This window comes from Daphnia pulicaria, chromosome 9 (assembly GCF_021234035.1).
Source record: "Daphnia pulicaria isolate SC F1-1A chromosome 9, SC_F0-13Bv2, whole genome shotgun sequence".
NCBI lineage: Eukaryota > Metazoa > Arthropoda > Branchiopoda > Diplostraca > Daphniidae > Daphnia > Daphnia pulicaria.
Genome location: NC_060921.1, coordinates 4,056,341 through 4,077,595, shown reverse-complemented (window position 1 = coordinate 4,077,595; position 21,255 = coordinate 4,056,341). Strand labels below are relative to the sequence as shown.

At 42.2% G+C, this 21,255-nt stretch overlaps 2 protein-coding genes across 4 annotated transcripts in view; both read left to right on the top strand.

Annotated features, from left to right (window-relative positions):
• The window catches only part of LOC124313083 (dipeptidase 1-like), a 1,013,891-nt gene that overhangs the window by 263,669 nt on the left and 728,967 nt on the right, over nt 1–21,255 (top strand). The window lies entirely within an intron of this gene.
• The window catches only part of LOC124313182, a 57,437-nt gene that overhangs the window by 16,279 nt on the left and 19,903 nt on the right, over nt 1–21,255 (top strand). The window lies entirely within an intron of this gene.

Below are 21,255 nucleotides of genomic sequence, written 5' to 3'. Positions count from 1 at the left end.
AAACGCTCATTGTGCTCATTTCTAGAGAATTGCATAACAGGACGCGGCATGTCTCAGCAGAAAAGGCACAATTAAAAGACTAATGAACTTTAAAATAGACGCATGCCGCACGCCAGCATACAAGACGACTAAGGAATCTCAAGCCCGGTAATTTAAAACGGACGCGTGACTTTAAGCCCCTTTAATTTTACTCAGCTCGGAGAAGATTCCGTCACACCTAATGGGGCGGATGTCAGACGAGTGTCAAGTTAAAGTTGACGTTCCATTTCGTTGGGTTCAGCCGGTAACTTTAGATCAACTTGCCTAGCGAGAGGTTAATAGGACACTGAATTTCAAGTTCAACAATAAATTGCAGGTACTTTTTTTTAAAGAAAACACCTAGCTGCAAAGAAATTACTGACAAAGTCAACTGTAGATAATGTAAGGCCTAAGGGTACTTAAGGTCGTTGAGGAACAAGAAAATTACTACCCTGCAGCTAATGGGCACAATCAAAGGAGTAACACATACTGCATTTACATTTCTCGCCCAGAATGTTAGGTTATTAAAGTAAATAGATCCTGAATTTTGCGTTAAAAAAAAACGAGCTGAAAAGAAGATTGACATTGACAAAGTTTTACATGTCAAAAGAGACAAGTTAAACACACTGTTTGGGCTATGTTTGCAGCACAAACACAAAAGCAATGATAGAACGTCATTCAAATAAACGTATTTGTCGCACGCAACCAAAAACAAACAAATGAATTCTATCCTGTTGGTTGTTACACAACATCGAGACAAAAAACGAAGGTATCGACTGAAGAAGAGGAACTCCCACCATCATCACGGATCGATAACGTGTGTGAACGCAAACTTGTTGAACACAGAAGACGGAACACATACAATATTTCAGTTATTTAAGGCACTACAACATTTCCTTGTGATAAGTCTCCAGTATTGCAACGAGCAAACAAACGAAATATGAAATGTTCTTCACCTTTTCAAGTCACATCCATCAGAGCAATTAGAATTTGACGGGAACAATTAATCAAGGTGCGAACGGTAAAAAAGGAGTATCATAAATCGTTATTATTTGTCGTCGACAAAAAACAGATTTATGGCAAGTCACCAAGGGGTAGACAATAGTCGATGAGGAATGCATTACTTTGTTGCGATATTTCAAAGGTCTAATTCATGTCTGGATAAAGTTTAGCTTTCGTCTACAAGCCCATGTTTAACCGCAGTTTGCTTGGTTCGCGTAGAGACAACTTACTTGTACATAACTAAAGGCAATAAAAAAGGCAGTTAGATGAAACGTCGAGTCATAACTGCGGGAATGATGGCAGGGAAACTATTCTGCTCATTCTCTTGATGGATTAGAGCTATTATGTGCAACACAGGCTGGAGCCAGGAGGCCATGCATTGATATTCCACCATATCCGCACGATTCCAGCTGTTCCGACTCTTTTCATCCGTTTCTTTCACTCATTTACCGCAGTCGACGACATGACAGTTGAGACGCAAAAAAAAAGGCCAAGATTTGGCCGGCAGCTCATCGCAATTAATTGGATCGGGATAATAAAAAAAATGTCTTAGATCCCTGGCAATGGACTTTTAGATGAAATGTGTGCGAAACTTTTCTTCGCGAAACTATTTGTTACACGCAGCACGCACGCACAAGCCTTAAACAAATAACCAATGTTTCGGAACGCAAGACTATAAAAAGGTTCCATTACTTTGGGTACAATCAAAAAAAGTTCCCCTCGTACAAAATATAAAAATCGAACGAATAAGGTCGAACCGATTCGTTCTTCTACAATCCTTCCTGTCAGAACAACTTTTAACTACAATACGCTGAGGGCTGATTCTTCTCAATTGTTGATTCTTCTTCTTGTGGCAGATGTTAAACAAAGTTATCAAACGGATCGGTAGAAAGAAAAAGAATTCGAGAGCTCAAAAGCAAAACAACAAGAGTCGGAGAGGAGAAACTAGGGAAGCGCTAGGCAAAGAAAAGAGAATTTTAGGTTTTTCAAAAAATCGATTGAGATCGACGCTCAGCGTTTCTTTCTTTTTCCTTCTTCCCCTTACGTCAATGCTCGATCGCGTTGTATAGCTGGATAGAAAATTGCCAAAAGCCAGAGAAAGTGTACGTTGTCGTCAAAAGTCCCGCAACCACTAAAACGATTCTAAAGATAGCCTAGAGCCAACATCTTTTTCTTCTCGTATTTGCTCACACACTCTACGGGAAATGAAAGCGTGACGCGTCTATTGTGTCAAGATGCCCACAAAAATAATAATAATAGATGACAATGCGTCATCACTTTAATCCTTTTACCTTTTCTAGTCAGTTGGCATCACTGCAAAGTCGGAAGTGTGAACGGGAACCGAGAAGCGTAACAAATCACTCGTGTTTTTCTCGGAAACTTTTAAGGAAAGGTGTTATAAAATGTTCCGTTTCGTCAAAACAGCGACACGTAGAAAATTCGGTAAGGTCAAAATGAGGTCATCAGAACTTGGCACCAAGACTAATTTTAATTGTAGATTGAAAACTACACGCATCCGCAATAGGCTTCGTCGCTTCCCAACTGATACAATTGCACCGAAGCACTGGTTCTATTTTGAAACAAACCCACCATTTCACCTTCATTTGTTTGGTTGGAGATAAATAAATCGAGAGTGACGGTACCTTAATGAAAGTTATGTTAAAGAACTTGGCACTAAACCAGGAAGAGCCGGTGTGGTGGCAAGACCCTCTTGGTAGAAAAAATTGTGTCGCAAAGTTGCACTTTGCTTTGAGAGTTTCAAGTTCGAATATTTCTGAATTTGATGATTTATCCAAAGTCAAAGATGTGAAATAAAAAAAACAGGCCTAATCGCCTGATGACGCGTGAATGAACCCTGACTAAGAAAAACAAAAACAGCGTGATAAAAAGTTTCAGCAAATTGCATGGCCCAGGAATCATCGTAGCCTACTACGTACAGCATAAAGATTTAAAATCAACTCCACCAAATAGTCAAATATAGAGATGAATTTGCCCTACCTTTAAGCCTGGGAAATTCAGCCAGGCAACAAGTGCTCCATCCGCTGAAATGTTGAAAAAGGAAAAACCGAGTCCTCGTGAATACATTCACATGAGCGTACACGAGGACATTCAAAGAAAGGGGAATTGAAGAGATCCTGAAGTCGGTCGGTACCAGAAATTTCTCCAATTAAACGGGATGCTGTTTATCTAAAAAGAATTATAAAACAAATTATAAAACAATGAATAACAAAAAATGTTTACAGAAACAATAACAAGCAAGGAAAAGTTGCAAATAATTGTTGTACTAAGTAGGAGAATTGAAGGTCATGCATCATTCAAAATCTGGCAGGTCATATAGTTTAAAAAAGTGATGAGATTGTTGCTGATGACAGGAGGTCATCAGTCAAATCATGTGACTGAAGGTCCAGCACAAGCAAAACTTTGCTGTTACGATGGGTGGCTCATATGCCTGAAATCTGCACAGAGGAAAAGGTTACATGAAGTGCAAACAAACTGCCATGCATCGACAAGGGGATAAATAATGCTTCACACAATCACAAACTTGGAACAAGTTGAACTCTTCTATTTAAGCTCCCATAGTCATCCCATTTTTATTCTGAGTGTTTTGTTTACCTGCCAAACAGCATGGAGAGCATGGAAAGCATGGAGCACATATGGAAAGCTGCGACATGGTATGGGACTGTTCCTATGCCATGGCTTCGACACCAAAGTTGACATCACGATGACCAAATTTTTGTAATTTTATTTTCGTTCACCCATGTCCCAAATAGTGATCGTTCCGTTTTTCTTTGATATCTCAGAGTCTTGACGAAACTTCGAATTGAAACGAGAACGAAGCAGACGACACTAATCTTCCAATTTGCAGTGTTTTGTGTTTAAGAGATATCGATTACAATTTATTTTAAAAAATCGACCCCCCTAAATTCAAATCCAGACCGCAATTTTTTTTTCATTTTCGCGCTTTTTTTTTTCATACCCTACCGGTCCTACCCAGACCCCAAAAAAATGAAAGATTCAATAAAATTTTAACCGTTTTATTCAGTACAATTTCATAACAGATAATATGGACTAGAGAGAATATTTTGAAAAATCGTCGTCTGTTATTTGAAACTTTGTTGCATTAATTAACAGATAAGGGGGAGAAAAAAAGGAGCGAAAAATGAGACTGTCACGACAACGTTGGAAACAACATTTGCATATTAAGATGTTCAGCATCTTTTTACTTGTTTTACAATCACGGGGAACATGTTGTTGACGTCAACGACACGAGTTTTCCCTTTCGGCGTCTTCCTGTTTCCTAGGCTCTCAAAAGACTCATCGGATGTGTTATTTGCTTGTTTCTCGATATCCGATTTCGTTGTTTGGATCTGGTTATTGGTGTACACTGTATATCTTCCTTGACAACGCCGTTGATGGACAAGAAGGTTAGATTTTCCTACGTGACGGTTGAAACCTTGCAGGTTTGTTTGACTTCCTCAGAGTCGTCTCGCATCAAATCTTTTTTTCTTTTTTGTTACACCTTTCTGAGCAACTCCAATCGTTTTCCAAGTTGATAATTTAACGATCCTTCCTTCTTAGTTCCTTCTTAGCTGCTTGTCTGAAGTCTCTCGCCTTCCTTGTTCACTTGCAACTTGAAAATCTTGAGACGTTTTGGGCGGATCATTAATAATTATCAAGAGGAAAGGAAGGGGGTCCACCGAAAGTGCAGATGACAGTTTAAGGATTCAGGCAAGATAATCGAATATCAAAGTACACTGTACAGTATCGGAGGAATTAAATGCGACGAACTTAGAAAACTTTGGCGAAAACGTACGAGGACAATGTGAGTGGAACGATATGCCGGCAACAATCCACAGCCAAATAATCTTAAAGCTACAATTTTAAAAAAGCTTCGCCATAACAACAAAATTGGGTCAAAAATTGCACTGCGATTAAATTTTTAAGCAAAAAAAAGAGGAGTTGGATGGGTGCTACTTGTTACTTAGTTCTAACCGAACCACTTTGTTGATTTGTGGCAACTGGGTCGTTAATATGCACAGGCCATCAGTTTCCTCGACTGCGTTTTCGTTCCAGAAACCAACCGGTCGTCAGTTATGCAAATGTTCCCGGTGCATTACGACTGTCATCCTCGTCGTGCTGAATAACCTATGACCCTCCATGTGCCTAAATATTCTCCATATTCCAATGTTAACGGAAGATGAGGTGAAATTCCGCGTGAGTTTAACAAAACTTTGTCGCCAGTCAAAAGGCGACACAGAATCCCAACGCACATTCACAAGGTACAATTTTAATTGCGATACAAGCAGATGACATTTTGTGGTTCTGGACTTTACGCTCAGCTTTGATTGTCCTGTTCAGGATTGCCACCGACACATTGCCCTTTTCAGGATTCCATAAGCGACACATTTGATTAATGATTGATGGAATGAAACGCAGTTAATGAATTCTAATTTCCCCATTTGGTTGTCACTTTTGCGACAGGTTTCGTGGATTCGGCGGAGAGATTGGCACATCATGTCGTCCGGCAGTCACATCTACACGGCCGACAGCCGTTTCAGCGTCCTCAACCGGCCCGGCTCACCCGACTGGATTCTGATGCTCAAATCGCCGCAACTCTACGATTCAGGCACCTATGAATGTCAGGTAAATAAAGAAAACGTGAATCAATAAAAGGGAAAATACGACTGGGCTCTCGATGATACGGGTGTTAGTAGAACGTGATCCTGTTGACAATCCAGCAGTCATCCATAACCATCAGAGACAAAAAATCTGACATGACGTCACCACTCGTTTATTTGTTTTTACTTCCTTTCCTTGCCAACCGGGTATTCGTTTTTCTTATTCACGCTCTAATGAATCGTCCCGTCAAGTTGATTCTGGTCCAGCAGTTCCTGGCTCCCCGTTCGGCGCCGTCCATCCATGATTCAGTTCGAGCTTTTTTTATTCTAGTGAATGTGTAGAAAAGTGAGTATAGGCGTACATGTATAAATGGAAGAGCAACTGAATGGGAAGACAGGCCATTCTGCTGGATGTTTAAAAGAGGCGAGAAAAGAAAATAAGAAAAGAAAATAAGAAAAGGAAGTGCATTTGTGTACGAATCTGAGAGCCGTTGACTCGCGTTCAGATTGCGTGACGATTCGGCCGTGTATGAAAACGTGACGATCCCACCAATAACTCATTCACGCTGAACGAAACCCCTCCAAATCAAACAAAAGGAACAAATGCCAAAACACTCTAGAATTATTACAAAATGTCACACAGGAAATGTGAATTATATTGACGGTATTTGAATTATTATTTTTCCTACCGACGTCCGACGCAGATAGCGGGCGGACATGGACAAGTTTCGCACTTTGTCGAACTTTTAGTCTGGGCGCCGGTTGCGTCGGTCGTCGAGGGCAGCGAACACCACGTCGAAGCCGAGAGCAACATCCAACTGCATTGCAAACTCTACCCAGAAGCCAACAATTTCCATATTAACAACAGCAACGAGACCAACCGGGAACAGCAGACGGCACTTCACCAGTTGTCGTTACCCGCGGTACGTCCGGCAGATAATTCACCCAATTGCAACCCGCCAATTTTAAGAGTCGATTCCATTTCAGCAGGTGGTGGGTGGCAGAGCGCCGTTCGTTTGGTTTCACAACGGCCGGCCGCTGATTCACGGCGGCAAATCGTCGGCCGGTTTGGGGTTGGTGTCCATTTACCTGGAAGATGTTGCTGAATCCATCGCCGGAAAAAGCGACTGGATGGCGTGGACGAGCCGTTTGGTGATCCAGCGAGCAGATCCAGCCGATTCCGGCAACTATACCTGTGCACCGTGGAGAGGAAAATCCGCATCAGTCAACGTCTTTGTTTCACAAGGTAAAACTATCGATCCACGTATAGAACCCGTTTCATGTCCATTCGATTTCTTACGTTATCGTAAGGACTTTGTGTTGAACAAATCAAATCGAATTGTAGTGCGTCTACCATTTCCGTTGGCATCTGAAATTGACGGGGACAAACAAAAATTGCTGATGGAATTGTTTCGTGCTTATTCCCCACTGATGGCTATCAATTCCTGGCAACAAAACATTTCCAGGCTACAAAAAACTATTATATATGGAAAGTAGGAGCCTGTCAAATTCATGCAATGGCAATTTTCTTGAATAGATTTAGAATTCGCAGTAAACTGAAATCCATTGGGTCACGTGTTCCTTAAGTTTACTTGGCATTTGTCTTAACTTTTCAATGATTCATTCACGGAGGTGGAAAACGGGCGCGTGAAACAGTTGAACATTCAAATTCTCTTTTCTAAGAAAGAGAAAAAAGACTCGGGCGACTTCTCGCTGGAATCCACTGGCATCTTTCCTTGTCTCTTACAAATAACAACGCCGATTAAGCAAATAAATTCTATAACATATAAAGTTGTCTGCTGCACAAAATATTCTGCATGGCCACTTACTCATGTGCCGGTGAAGAAGGAAAAAGTTGCCAGATACCTGGAATGGGCCGTCTCCGTCCACACGCCATCTGGTCGTCGCCGTCTTTTGTGCCGATGTAATTATGGATGTCGTGACCCCGACAGCAGCTCTTTTAAATAACATCCAGGTGTATAACATACAACATGTACGACCTTTTCTGATTGATCGCCATTGTGAATGAAAAGCAATTACGCGGTTCAATCCCCCCCACTGTTTCCAAATCGGATTGCATTTCCATTTACTTCCGCAACTGAAAATGGGCCAGCAAACTCTTGACAATCGCAAACAGAAACGACAAAGTTTTCGATCGAGTCTCTCCTCCAAGGAAGACGGGACGAAGGAAAGTGTTTGTCAAAGGGAAGGAGTTGAATAACTTGGGCAGCACTCGACGGCCAAATGGAGGAAAAGAGAATCGAACTAAATTGACTTTCAAGACTCGAGAGATAAAAGTACGCAAGTAATTTTTGTGTTGACAGTTACTTTCCCTTCAGTTTGCAATTCCATTCTGCGCAAATAAAATAACTTGAATGTATAAAACAAAATTCATTTTTAATCTTTCGGCTCAGTCGTCGTCTATGGCAAGTCGATTGATAGATCAGGGACTGTCTCGGTTCCTAACAACGAGCCCATCTCTTTTCATTTCCGTATCGTCTTCCTTTGCAAATTATTTTCAGCATCTTTTCGCGGCATCAAACTCCCGCCTCTCTATTTTAAAATAGAGTGGGGAATTCCATTTTCCAGTAGTAGGCAGGAATAACTGTTGGCCTTTCACTCCGTTTTTTAAGTGAGTTTTTTCTTGTCATATCTTCGTTGCTCTTTGTCCTTTTTTCAATTGCTTTTTTGCGTGCCGCAAGTTTGGCATTTCTCCAGCCGAATATCTGGCGTGTTGATGTCAATTCCCAAACTGCCCCCCTTTATTCATCGCTATTTGAGCCTTTCTTCAGCTTTGATGGTCGATGAAATTGGGTTGCAGTTTATGAAAAAGTTTTTCGAGTTTTTTCCATGTCGTTGGCGTCGACGGAACGTCCCCCAGACGAGACATTGAACCTTCAACTCGCAATGTCCACGACTGGCGTTCAGTCCGTGTTGGATCGATTGAATGCCGTACTTGCGTATTAATACTCGTAACTGCCCATCGTATACGAAGCTCCCAATGCCAGTGGTTATGGCATCCCCTAGAAAAGAAAAAGATGTCACGAAAATAGACGCCCGACAATCTTGCGCTCAACACGACTCGATTTTCTCCTTCACTCTGCAAAGACCTTGGGCATTTCTGTAAGCATCTTATGTCATTTTAAGTGGATACCTTTCATCAGATGAAACCATAATCGCCGTATAGGAAACCTGCATTAGGGCGTATCATGTCATTTTCTAATCATTCTCACTTTCATCGCCATTTCTCGAGGGCCAAGGTGAACGTCAATGTGGTGGCGGGATGCTTCCACCTTAGTCAAAGTGACGAGATGGGAAAAGTTGGTTCTCTTCAGGACTTCTTCGTGCAAAATCAAGGCTTTAACTTTATACTTTATGTCGGCGTCACACAAGAAAAGGGAAACGCTTTCAGTCAGCAGCGCAATAAAAGTTGAGAAAATTCACCTGCATCTAATCTTGAATTATTTGGTCGGCTGCCGTTCACTCTTTCCCTGTTTCAATTCCATTAGAATTACGGTTACCAGCGACGAACATGGATAGAACGCAAAAATGTCTTGATGATATTGTACCGATATAATTTAAAATTGGCTGGAGAATCTAATCCTTGGCTTCGTTTGTTTCGTTTCGTGTGTCCTCAGGTGATCGACCAGCGGCGGTTCAGAGGCAGTCTGCGCTGAGATCTTCCATCCCACTGAATGTACTCATCTTTGGGCTTAATTTTCTTCTACTTCAGATGCCCCTTCAGGGCCGATAATCCCTTCTCTTTCTGCTTTTCTACAATTTGTACTTGTTTTTTTGGTTACGGTTACACAAGCCATCATTTTAAGGATAAATAATTGTTTCATCGTGCCCGTATGTGTACAAATTCTTTCCTCGATGAAAATTAACTCAAATAAAAACAATATTAAATTACTGTACACCGTACTGTGTTGTTTTCTTTTCATTTCCTCTGCTACTTGGGTCCATTCTCCATCGGCAAAGACAATTCTCTCTTGAGTGTATGTATAACTAGAGTTAGTAATTCCAAGGAAAATTATTTTCTTTGACAAGGAATTATTATTTTTGTGCGGCTGCTCTTTGTGAATTTTTCTGACGTGTATGTACTTCAGTAAGGTAATACGAAGTCTATTATTGTATTTAGTGGACAAAGGTCGCAAAGTCAGCGATACTTGTCCAGTCAGACGAGATGAGGGCCCGTATGGAGCACCTCTTTAAATCTCCGAGAAGATTCACAACGAGTTGTCCATGGCATCACATCCGCCAAGTCCCAACTGCATGACATATCAAATATTGCCGACTTATCGTCGTCATGTCGACAACTTGGAGGAGAAAGCGCTTCAAGAGAGTTGATCTCTTCACTTTGAACTTTCATTTGGTCCTCGCTGGAATAAAATGCACACACGAAGTGAGACAGAAGTAAATAAGACAAAAGAATAAAAGCGGGGGGGGGGGGGGGAGGTGTGGCTAGATGGTGAAAAGGTTGCCAAATAAACGGCGAAAAAGGTTTTAATCAAAAGACACGTGTGATTTGTCGGGATATTGCAATTCCGGCTGACAACGGAGTCAGCCGATGAATCCGCGCGATGGATCGCAATTCCGGCAGCGTGTCGTAGCCAGCTGCAGCAGTATTAGTGAAAAATAAGTGCTGTCAGTTCCTGTCACAAACAGCATCGGTAATGCATTCCCTCTGTTCCATAAATATAGACTCCGCCAACCTTTTGGCGGATCCTGCACAACAATGTCATCCGGGGGGCAGGCGGGCATCAAATTCCTGGATTGCTTCTCTTATATAGGAAGTAATAACACCACACACTCAATCACTATACTAATGCGTTAATCAGATGCATCAGAATATAATAGCGCAGAAGATATTGACTTTAATTTCTCATTATTCCACGTTGAAGTTAAATAGATTACAGTCCTACACTGTATGTAATAAGTTAGCTAGAAATTCATACGGGCTGGCAACAAGTTTCTCAGACTACGGTAATTTAGACGACATGAAGGCGATTGTTGCCGGACAATCAGTATTATTTCAGTCACCTTTCTCTCCCAAAAGTCTATTGACGGCTACTAAAAATATCAAACAGCGATAGAGCCTAACAATTGCCTGGCCTATACAGTAGCAACAAGCCAACAACCTATCCCTCTCAAATTTACGAGTATCAAATCATTTCGATTGCCTAGCAACCCTCACTTTGTCTCGAAATTTCTAGAAAATATATAGTCTGAGCGAGGTTAGAAAAGATGTAATCGATTTCAGCCCAACACTCTCGGTCACGATGCTGTGGCTATGGTGTTTTCCGGTATATAGTCCTGTGCTTTTGATTTGTCAAATGATTTCACCAGAAGCCGCACCCGCGTCGCATTCATTCCGCCTCCAATGTATCGTGCAGAAACTCTATAAATATGGAAACGTGATGGGGGGGTTTCAGTTTTTTATTCGAGACAGAAAAGAAAGTTGCCGGGAATGAAAAATCCCCGGACGCAGTATAGCAGCAGCAGCAGCAGCAGCAGCAAGGAGGTTTGCTGATGTGGTTGAAGAAAATATAACGAAATGCGAAATAGGATTCCCTGCGCTATCCGCTTATCGCTTTCCTCTCTTCCAATGTGTAAAATACATTCGACGGGCGGGAGAAGGTTTGAATGCGCTTCTTAAAGAACAGCTCTGGATAGCTGCCAACGTCATTACGAGCTGTCGGCGGAAGAGATGATACCGGTCGGATCTTTCTATGTACTATACGGCTGCTGCTGGGGAAACTGGTGCAATTTACGATCCATTGGCGGATGAAAGTGCCACCAGTCGACCACCACCACCGCCGCCGGGGGTACGGCCATCATCTCATTTGCTTGATTCTTCGTTTTGAAATGAATTTCTGGAGCTGATCCAAAAAACAAAAAGGAAAATCAACAGCTCAGTTGGAGAGTCTTAATAAAAATCCTAGCTACTATAACATGTTACAGGGTCTATATCTAGACAGGGACTGGGCTACTCTTCTAGCATATTTACTGGATATGAATAGGTAAATGCCTATTATGATTTTAATACAGCAGCACACGCCCGAGAGAGTGAAAATCCGTTGAATATATCCATTGAATAGTAGAACCCGCATTTTTTAAAAAGCTTTAGGACAGACGAGAGCAGGAATAAACCTCTCGGTAGATTTTGGTTAAGAGCCTCCGCTGTGTCTCATTATGCGCCACAAGTATACACATACAGGGCACCAGGCAAACCACAAAAGTTGGGCTTTTGTGGGAGGGGGTGCTGTGTGTAGATTTCAACCTGTGCAGCCGCCGTCCCGATCCTGTATCCAGACATGCTAACGCTCTCTAAATGTCTTTTAAGCCAGAATAGGATCGACCTAGTAGATGCCTCTAGGCTCTCTGCTTCATTGAAAATTAATCCCCACCCCTCTCTCTCTATACCGAGAAATAGGAGTGTGTGCATGTAGCAGATTTTCTTTCTCTTTGTGAGTTTGTACGCAAACCGCCAGGTTTTGATCTCGACGTTAGATATGCAGATTTCCCCCCTCTCTCTTGTATTATACTGTGTATGTGTTTATTCTAGCCAGCATCCTTCCTGTAGGCATTTGTGAACACTGGCGGCTATTACGTTGGCGGGTATTTCAACATGGCCGCGGTCTCACGACTACCAACTAGACTTTCTCCATCTAAGGTCGAGGGGAGTCTCAATTAAAGCAAATGATTCTATGGTGAACACGTATACAAGATATGGACGACCTACGTTACTTTTGGGGGTTCTAGCCTACACCCGCTATGACGTTCTAGATTTAGTGGGCATAGAAAACGTTTACAATAGGCGGCGGCCGAGAAACAAAAAAAATGATGGCTGATGAGGTATTTCAACCGCAGCCGGACATGCACATCCATCAATGGAAGTCGGTTTCCCCCTCCGTGAAAAACACGGGAAGCCTATCAAACTAATTGAGAGAAATTGTCCGTGCGTTGGGGATCGAATCAAATTAGAAATGAAAATCTAAAAGCGGCAAAACTACTCGACCAACATCACCAAAAATTCGGTCAAAGTTACGTAAAAAAAAAAAAGATCAAAGGCAATCTGATGCAATGGGTATGGCGATCAATCCGACAGCGACATAGAAACAGTTTGGACGGGCAAAAAAGAGCAGAGCGCAATCGCTCAAAACGGCAATCGGTTGGATGGGAAAAAAAAAGCGGCGTCTCCCTTGACCGGCAGCTGTGAGTCTAAGTGACGCTGGGCAAAATAGGAGAGGTTGTTCAAAATATCAAAGGATCTAAATGGACTTTTAATCTCCTCGCTTACGGCCGCGCATGGACTCGGTGCCCCCCTCTCCGTCCCTCCGGACATAACAGAGACGAGAAACTACTCGACAGATCACGAATTTCATAAGCCGGTCACGAGTGGAAAACGACGCCATTTTAAAAAATGATGGAATAATGAACCAAGAACTCGTTTAGAGATTCAGAAATACATTTATACAAGAGGATTGTTTTTTAAACAGTGTCGCAAAAGAATTTGATGTTTTTCTTTCCAAGAAATAATAATAATAAATCTCAAAGTACCGCCACAGCTATCCGTCTTCCGTGACTGGCGTCATCTTCCCTCGCAGAGCTCATCAATAAAACCCAATGGAATAGACGTGACCCCCCACCAAGACCGCCGGAAGTCGCCCAAAGTTTTCCGGGTCACCTCGGTGGACGGAAAATAACACTTGGATTTGATGGCAATTACATTAAAAGCCGGATTATATGTACACCTCCAATGACGCAAGGAAATCGCAAGGCTTGTTCAAATTGGCATATTCTATGGCGTCATTTGGAATCAACGGATGTGTGCGGAAAAGAATCAATATTTTAGCCGGGCGGCTGCCATCAGCGCGGGGGTGTGAACTAATGAGGAAAATCCGAGCGACACACGTTTGCATGAGCTTGTTGTTACTCAAACAATACTAAGGTCCATCCGGAATGATGGTGCGTCATTTCCGGACGGTATTCCGGGCCGTGATATAACCAAGTTCAAGTTGCCGAGTGAGCAGCAAAAGATCGAATTTCATCTCCACTTTGGTCCGCTGCGGCCGTATACATATTAGCTACAAATGAAGACAGCCGCGTTCGCAGAAGAGAGACGGCCCGGCCCGGCTCTCTTTTTTTTTCTCCCCTCCATTGGACGGCCCTTGTTGATTTCACGACGGGCAAATTCAAATCAACGCCCTGACACGATCGTTTCGCAAATGTATACAGTCAGCTTCTTTGAAGTTCAAACTTCACAGAGATTGGCCGCGATGCTGGGCATCAGCATCTAGTCAAGAGCCGTGAGGCCGAAGCGATGAGCTCATTCGCCATTCGCGGAATCTACCGATGGAATGATTACCCGAAAACGATACGAATCAGCCGACCGAAACACGGCTGCGCGACGACTATGTCAAACTCGCCGAGAAAATCAGAAAATAAATCTAAAAATTAGGCGATATATAACAAGTACAAAAGAAACCAATCTTGTGCGTGTGTACAAGCCTTCCAGCGGATCAAACGACCCGTCACATCGAGTAAAACGGACAAAATAAGTGAAGCCGATCAAAGAGAGTTTTGGGAAACCCGCAACGAACGATTATGTGTTTTGTTTCCCCCCTCCGCCACGTCTTCCGCTTTGCCTGTCGCCTGAAGCGAGATTCTAATGTCACCCAACATTCAAGTCTGCTACTCCATCCGTCGTCGATTGCAAACGAGCCGGAATCGGAGAAATCCAAATAAGTGCCGAGCGAAGCGACACAGCCGACGCTACAGACGACGTCATTTTCGAGCGTATCGATCCGGCACAGATCCGCCAGCTTCGACATTCAACCACAAAAAAAAAACTGCTTAAATGTCGATATGCATAACAACACACACATCAGCTGTGCAAAAAAAAAAAACTTTGGTTGTTTTCTTGCTTTTTAATATTTCCATTTTTCTTTTCTTTTTCTTTTTTGGTGCCCAGTTGAAATAACTGCGCAGGCTCGCACCTATTTCGCTCTTGTTGCCTTACAGCTGCACGACACACACACTCTCTCTGCCGTCGCCACGGTTCCATTGAACTTGGCCATGTCGGCAATGTCTGTGCATTTCAGTCAGCGATCTCGACCCAGTTACAAGTTGCGCACTCCCGGCTGCTGCATGTGACCCGACTCTTCTTCTTTCGTTTACTCCCAACGGTGCTGGTGGTGGTGGTGGTCCGCCCTTGTGTTAACACACCACAACATTTGCGCGCTGTGCAGGAATAAAATGTAGGTGACAAATCATGCCCTACTTCGAAAAGACTAACGTAAACAGTGTCAGATCCTATACTCAACGCCGGGTATTCGACCGGACTTCGGATTAAATAATCAGCAAACTGAAATCGTGTGTTATTGAATCTAAATGAGCTAAAAGAAAAGAAAGTACTACTACGCCTATTCTGCTGTGCAGTTCCGCAATTTTCATTGAAACGGATCACCATGTCAATTTCGTTTCCCCGCTTTCACGGGTGAACACCTGAAAGCTTTCCAGCCTCCCGAAATAAACGTCCGACGACTTCACTGACGTGAATCGATGCCTGCAGACCCACGCAGTTATTATTTGAGTTGAAATCAAAGTTTTTCTTTATTTTTTTTCAAAGCAGAAGAAGAAAAAAAAGTGCAAGTGGGTGCCGAGCATTTTGAAACATTTCGAATTCTCAAACGACAAAACTTTTGGGGCCGTACACACAAGCTTCATCTCTTAATAGTAGAGACAAAGGTAAGAATAATAATTAAAAAAAAGTCTTTGTTGCGCATTTCTTTATTGTGTGTGTGTGTGTGAAAGTTTGTTTTCTTTTCTTTTCACTAGACGTGAGATGTTTTCGGTGGCGTTTGGGAGAGATTATTTTTTCTTTTTTTAAACTTGGCGCGCATTGTGTCGCTGCCACTCAGATCTCTGAAATGCATTAAAAGATGGATTCTCGTTTTGTAAGTTTTCTCAAACTTTTTGTGAAGTAATAGACTGGGACAAGGGAAAAGCGCCGCCCAGGACAGTGTCGTTAAAAATAAATGCCAGACAATGCAACAGGGCGACAAAAGAATATACTCGGCAGCCAGTTTTCTAAAAACACAAGAGAATATGAAAAATAGACGAGTCTTAGAATGCTCTTGTACCCAATGTGACAAATCAATTGCGGCTATACAGCGCTCTCTACACTCTCATCTTTTAAACAAGCGAACCAACTAGCAGCCAGCCTGGACCTTAAAAGCGTAACAATAAGAGGCCATTAATGATTATGAATTAAGTTCCCGAAATCCCGGAAAGTAGTTTCACCTTTTGGACCAAGTTTTGGACGGTCTTGTAAAACCAGAGGCCCGTTTTTGATTCATTAATACGAAATGACCCTTCTAATCCCGATGAGCTGCAGCGTATCAAATGAGTAAGTGAACAGCAGTTGATTATTTATGACACAAAAATTAAACTGCTTTTAAGGTGTAGAAAATTGATTGGATAGAATTTTTTTTTCTTTGCAAAACTTAAAAATATCGCACAATTCTCAAAAATAAAAGTTACCGTACATAAATGTCAGCCATTTAAACATTTTTTTGAATGGATATTTTCCAAATAAAAACTCATTGGTTATTTAACGTCTCCACTTGAGCTTCCAAGAGAAACAAAAAAGGTGAAAGGTGACATTAAACGTCTTGAAAAATCAATAGTTCCTTGTTCCTGAAAAATGCAATAATCGGCTTCGACATTTCCGGTCGCCATGACAGCTTCGTTTCGTATTGATGGGCCCATCATTTCAAATAAATAATACGCAAAACTCGCGATGGGAAAGAGTAGCGAGCAGCTCACATTCGACTAATAACAACGCAACAAGCGAAAGGAGCAAGAAAAAAAGAAAAAAAGAAAAAAGAGAAAACCCCCGTCAAGCGAAATGCAAAACAGGCGAGTGACTTAACGGTTTTGATATGTAAGACGAATGTAACACAACAAATCAGCTGATTACAACCGGAGCCACCGGCTGACATTTGCATGCACACACACACAGTGTCTACGACATAATAATAGACTGATGCACAGCACAACAGCAGCGCACATAATAACGAGATACTTGTGAATGCGACGGGAAATTATTCGAGCGCGGAAGACTGATACGACGTCAGAGAAATGAGGCGTTGGTGAACAGTAATAAATAATCAATCGGGAAAACAAACAAGAACAACCAGGCTCTTATTTTGAGCCGAATTAGTTGTGATGTGCAGTTTTTCTTTTCTTGTTGGTTTAAGTCTTGTAGTAGTTCCATAAAAAAATTACCATGATAATAAATATCGAAAGCAGTTAGCCGTGTGCTCTGGCAAAGTGCTCCGCTGCATAAACACCACATGAATCTCACCGCAGGGTAACGCACACACAAAAAAGAGAAGCCGATCATCGCCGATTGACGTCACGGCACGAATTTTTGCATCAGAGAAAAATCCCGACGTCCCCCCTTATCGACGGTCCGATGGGTTCTTTATCGCCATCAATTTCAATCCAATTCAAAAGATGCACTACACACATTTATAGAGAGAGTGAAAAGTCGGAGAGTGCCAGCAGCAGCACACGATGATGGAATAACTCTGCGCTCTGACTCGCAGACGTTGTAATAATAATAATAATAATACACACACGCTTGGTTATTGATTGGCTGGTTCGACTTGAGAGCCAAAGCGTGAGATGCTATCTTCATTTTCTCGTTTGCACCACGCCAAGACGATGATTTTCTGGCCTTTCTCTCGGCTCTCGGCAGATTTTCCCTTGACGCCCATAGCTATGGTGCATGTATACAAACACGCAGAGAGAGAGAAAGAGTCTGGTGGCGTCTCATATCAATCCTTCTCCTCCCGACTGCCGTAAATCCCCGACGTAAATCTATAGGACTATAGGACTATAGAGTCTCTGCTGCTGCAGTATATATAATACCGAGTTATATACCCAACGGATGAGGAAAGACTGACACACTGGCCTATTTTCCTTTTTTTTTGCCCCCCCTCATCCGCAATGTTTCGCGTTATTACGTACGTGAATTGAGAGAATAATAACCAGTTCACACAATTTCTGTTTCATCTGAATTTTTGCTTGGGAATTGTATGTATGAACCAAGATCAATTGAGGTCTGTGTGTGGGCGTCTAGAGGCGATAAAATAGCACTAAAACTAAGAGTCAACTCGGAAATGATGGAAAGATATATAGGGGCCTGTAATATCCAGTCGGTTACGGATCGATTCATGACGATTGCAGTTGTTCGTGTCGCGAACCGATCTAGTGACACGCAGAGAAACAAGCCGCGACAACCGAATCTATCGAGATAAAAAGGACGAAATAGAAAAGGAAAAGAAAAAAAAAAACCGAAATCACAAATCATCTGTCGCAATAACGTCATAGAAAAAAAAAAACTCAAATCAAAATGACTTTCGCGGAAAAATAAAAGAGAAAACCTTCAAAAATTACTTTTTTCCCCCTGCTGTATTACTACACGCAATAACGTTTAATAGCCCGCGCAACTCGCAAAGACAGATAGCGCACATCATATTAGAGTCTAGTACATCTCAAACCCCAATAGGATCTATTGCACTTGCATCAAATATAGACCTATACGTAGAGTATAGTAGGTCTAGAGTTGATGACGCTTTTACTCGGGAAATCAACGCGGAGGGAGGAAAAAACGTGAGTCTCTTACCTAATAGGATAAGTCATACCGGAGAGAGCATATATATATATATAGTATATCTTTGGGATTGGCAGTTCACGAGAACTGTCTCTGGGGGAGATGAAAGCTTCGGACAAAAGAGAAAGAAAAAAGAATAGATCGGTGGAAAGAGAGAAGCGAAAGACGAAAGAAATGAGATATGTCGTCTACCATCCGCGCTAGATTGTATAACCCCGCCCAGCCCCGCCCGTCTATGCAACATCAGTCGCCGTGATCCGACTCGGGTTCGTTCCTCCCTTTTTGTCGTATCCGAAATGGCGCACTTACATAAATATCAAACTGATTGAATTCTTCAATACCACATTTAACCAGCAGACGAGACTTCATGCGTTTCATTCATGTCATCTTTTATTTCCTTTCTTTGCCATCGCGTATAATAGAAGAAGAAGAAGAAGAAGAAGAAGAAGCTGGCAAACTGGTTGCTCATTTTTCATGGAACCCATTTGCCCGTCGTCTGTTTTCTCCGGACGTTTGAATAATTATCAGATTGAAAGGGAGAGCGAATATGTAAGCGAGCGCGAGTCGATGCGGTTTGTCCCTTTCAGAGTCTATTAACTGAAACAATGTGACTATATATAGTCGACCGAGTTTATACTGACTACTACACAAAGTACACGCGACCCTTGAGCTTTGTCTTGGCGGTTCATAACCAACTTGGTAGACAAGCGCGCGAGTTCTAAAAACATAACATCTTGAAACGAAAATGACATTTCTACTGCTCAACTGTCGAAATTCCCACCACAAAAGACGAACCAGGAGCCAGCAACAGAGCTATCCCATGCATAGGCAAGGCTGTTGCATAACAACAAATAACCTGCGCACAGGGGAAAAAAAAAAAGAAAAACAAAAATTACGACTCCCGGTTCAATCGTTTTTCCCCCGTCGGGTCCACTACGTAATAGAAATGTCGGCTGGGGTCTGTAGATAGGATCTCCTCCATGATAGGGAAAATCATTGGATCCATGATTCAGCAGGTCCAACACTTTTCCTTGGCCTCTATTTTCTCCGTGATGGCACCCAACGTCATTCATCCGTTATCACGACCCATTTTTCACCTCCAGTCCTAGACATTGCGGAATGAAAAATAAGAAAAGAAAAGGGCTTGATGACGAAAGAGTGGTCCTCTTTATAGTCTCCAAACGACCAGCTGGCCGTCTCATATCGTCGAGGACTCGAGCGCCTCTTGTACTCTTTGCTTCTCACTCTCTCCGGACAAAGACTAACTATTTCCAGTTGCTGGAAGAGAGAGAGAGAGAGAGAGAAAAGTTGTCCACTTTCGCTTGCAGGGCGAGTCGTCGTTTAAAAAATGTGGAACACTCGACCACGTCCACAATGTGCGCAACGGAAAATTTCCACAGAGACTCGAGTGAGTGAGAGACAGTCCGGGGCATCAGAACTGCGTTTGGCCAAATGAGATGGAAGACTTCACCATGTCGCTTCATCACTTTTTCCTTTTTTTTTTTTTCTTTTTCTTTATTCCCTTCGCTGCTGCTGTCATCCCACGCGTCTTCTGCATGTTAATCTTTTTCCTTCCTTCCTTCCTTCCCGTTGGTCATCCTCAACCGCTTCATATATTCCTCCGGCTATATACTTATGACAGATTCTTTTGCCCCCTTATACATCCAGCGAGAGCGGCCACCGGAAGCTAATGAACTTGATGCGTGATGAGTTCGCCCCAAAGACAAGCCCACACTGCAGACGTCGCTGCCACCCCCGCCCATCGTCCTAGTTATTGCTATTGTTATCATTCAGAATGACGACATGGCAGATGCAGTCGCTCGCGGTCGTTCGTCGACAGACAGAGTCAAAAGAAATAAAAAAGAATATGCCCATCCGGAAAGCGAATCGGAAAGAATATCATGGCGAAGGGGTGGAAACAAAAAAATAAAAGAATAAAAAACGGGGGAGACAGGAAGATTGATTCCGGATGTATTCCAAGTCGCTGTTGCATATTAAAGACGCCAATATAGAGCAGAAGGATAGAGATATATTAATTCCCCTGAAAATCTGGTTTCATATGAATGCAATTTCGAACGAGAATATTATTGGCCTATACTACTGGAGAGACAAGAGAGACGGAATTCAATCAACTATCAAGTTGACGTCGGAAACTGATCAGGAAGAAAATAATAAATAAAAAAATAATAATAATTCACCAAAGTAGAAATACGACTCGCCATGTCTATACAGGCCTAGTCTTATCAACAAATATCGAGTCAAAAGTGATAGCGGGATAAAATGTTTGTGATTCAATCTCCGCGGAGATATGCGCGTCATCGACTACTAGGGATCACTCGCGTATTGAGATCCGGTTGTGCCCCCTTCAACAAACCTATACACATCAAAAATGAAATTTGATCTGTCGCAACAACAAACTTCAAAAAAAAAGAAAGAGGACGAAACTGGGGTAGTACTGGGGTTCGTAAAGTAGCCTAGAAAGTATATAAGACGAGAAAAGAAAGAGCCACGTGCCGAAAAGAAAATAAAAAGAGAAAAAAAAAACATTTCGAATGTTTTCAGTTTGACAAGAGGCGATGACAAAGAAAAATCCACTCCGTTTCTTCTCGGGTCTATGCGTCCACTTCTTCTTTTTTTGTTGTTAGTTAAAGTCCATCGCGTGTGTGTGTGTGTGTGTTTACTCCCCCGGTGAAAAAGAATAAAATAAAATAAAATAAGAAACCCAATCCGATTTGATAAGAGAATCCGATTTTCGTTCAGCAAAGAAACGCCCACGGGATACATACACTAGTGGGTGTCATCGATCGATCTTATTTAGTTAGCAGCTTGGACCGGAGAGTAAAGTAGAGTAAAATATATGTAGACGCGCTCGCTTTATAGCTTTTTTTTTCTTCTTCTTCTTACACTCTGGGCATGCATTTTATTTCT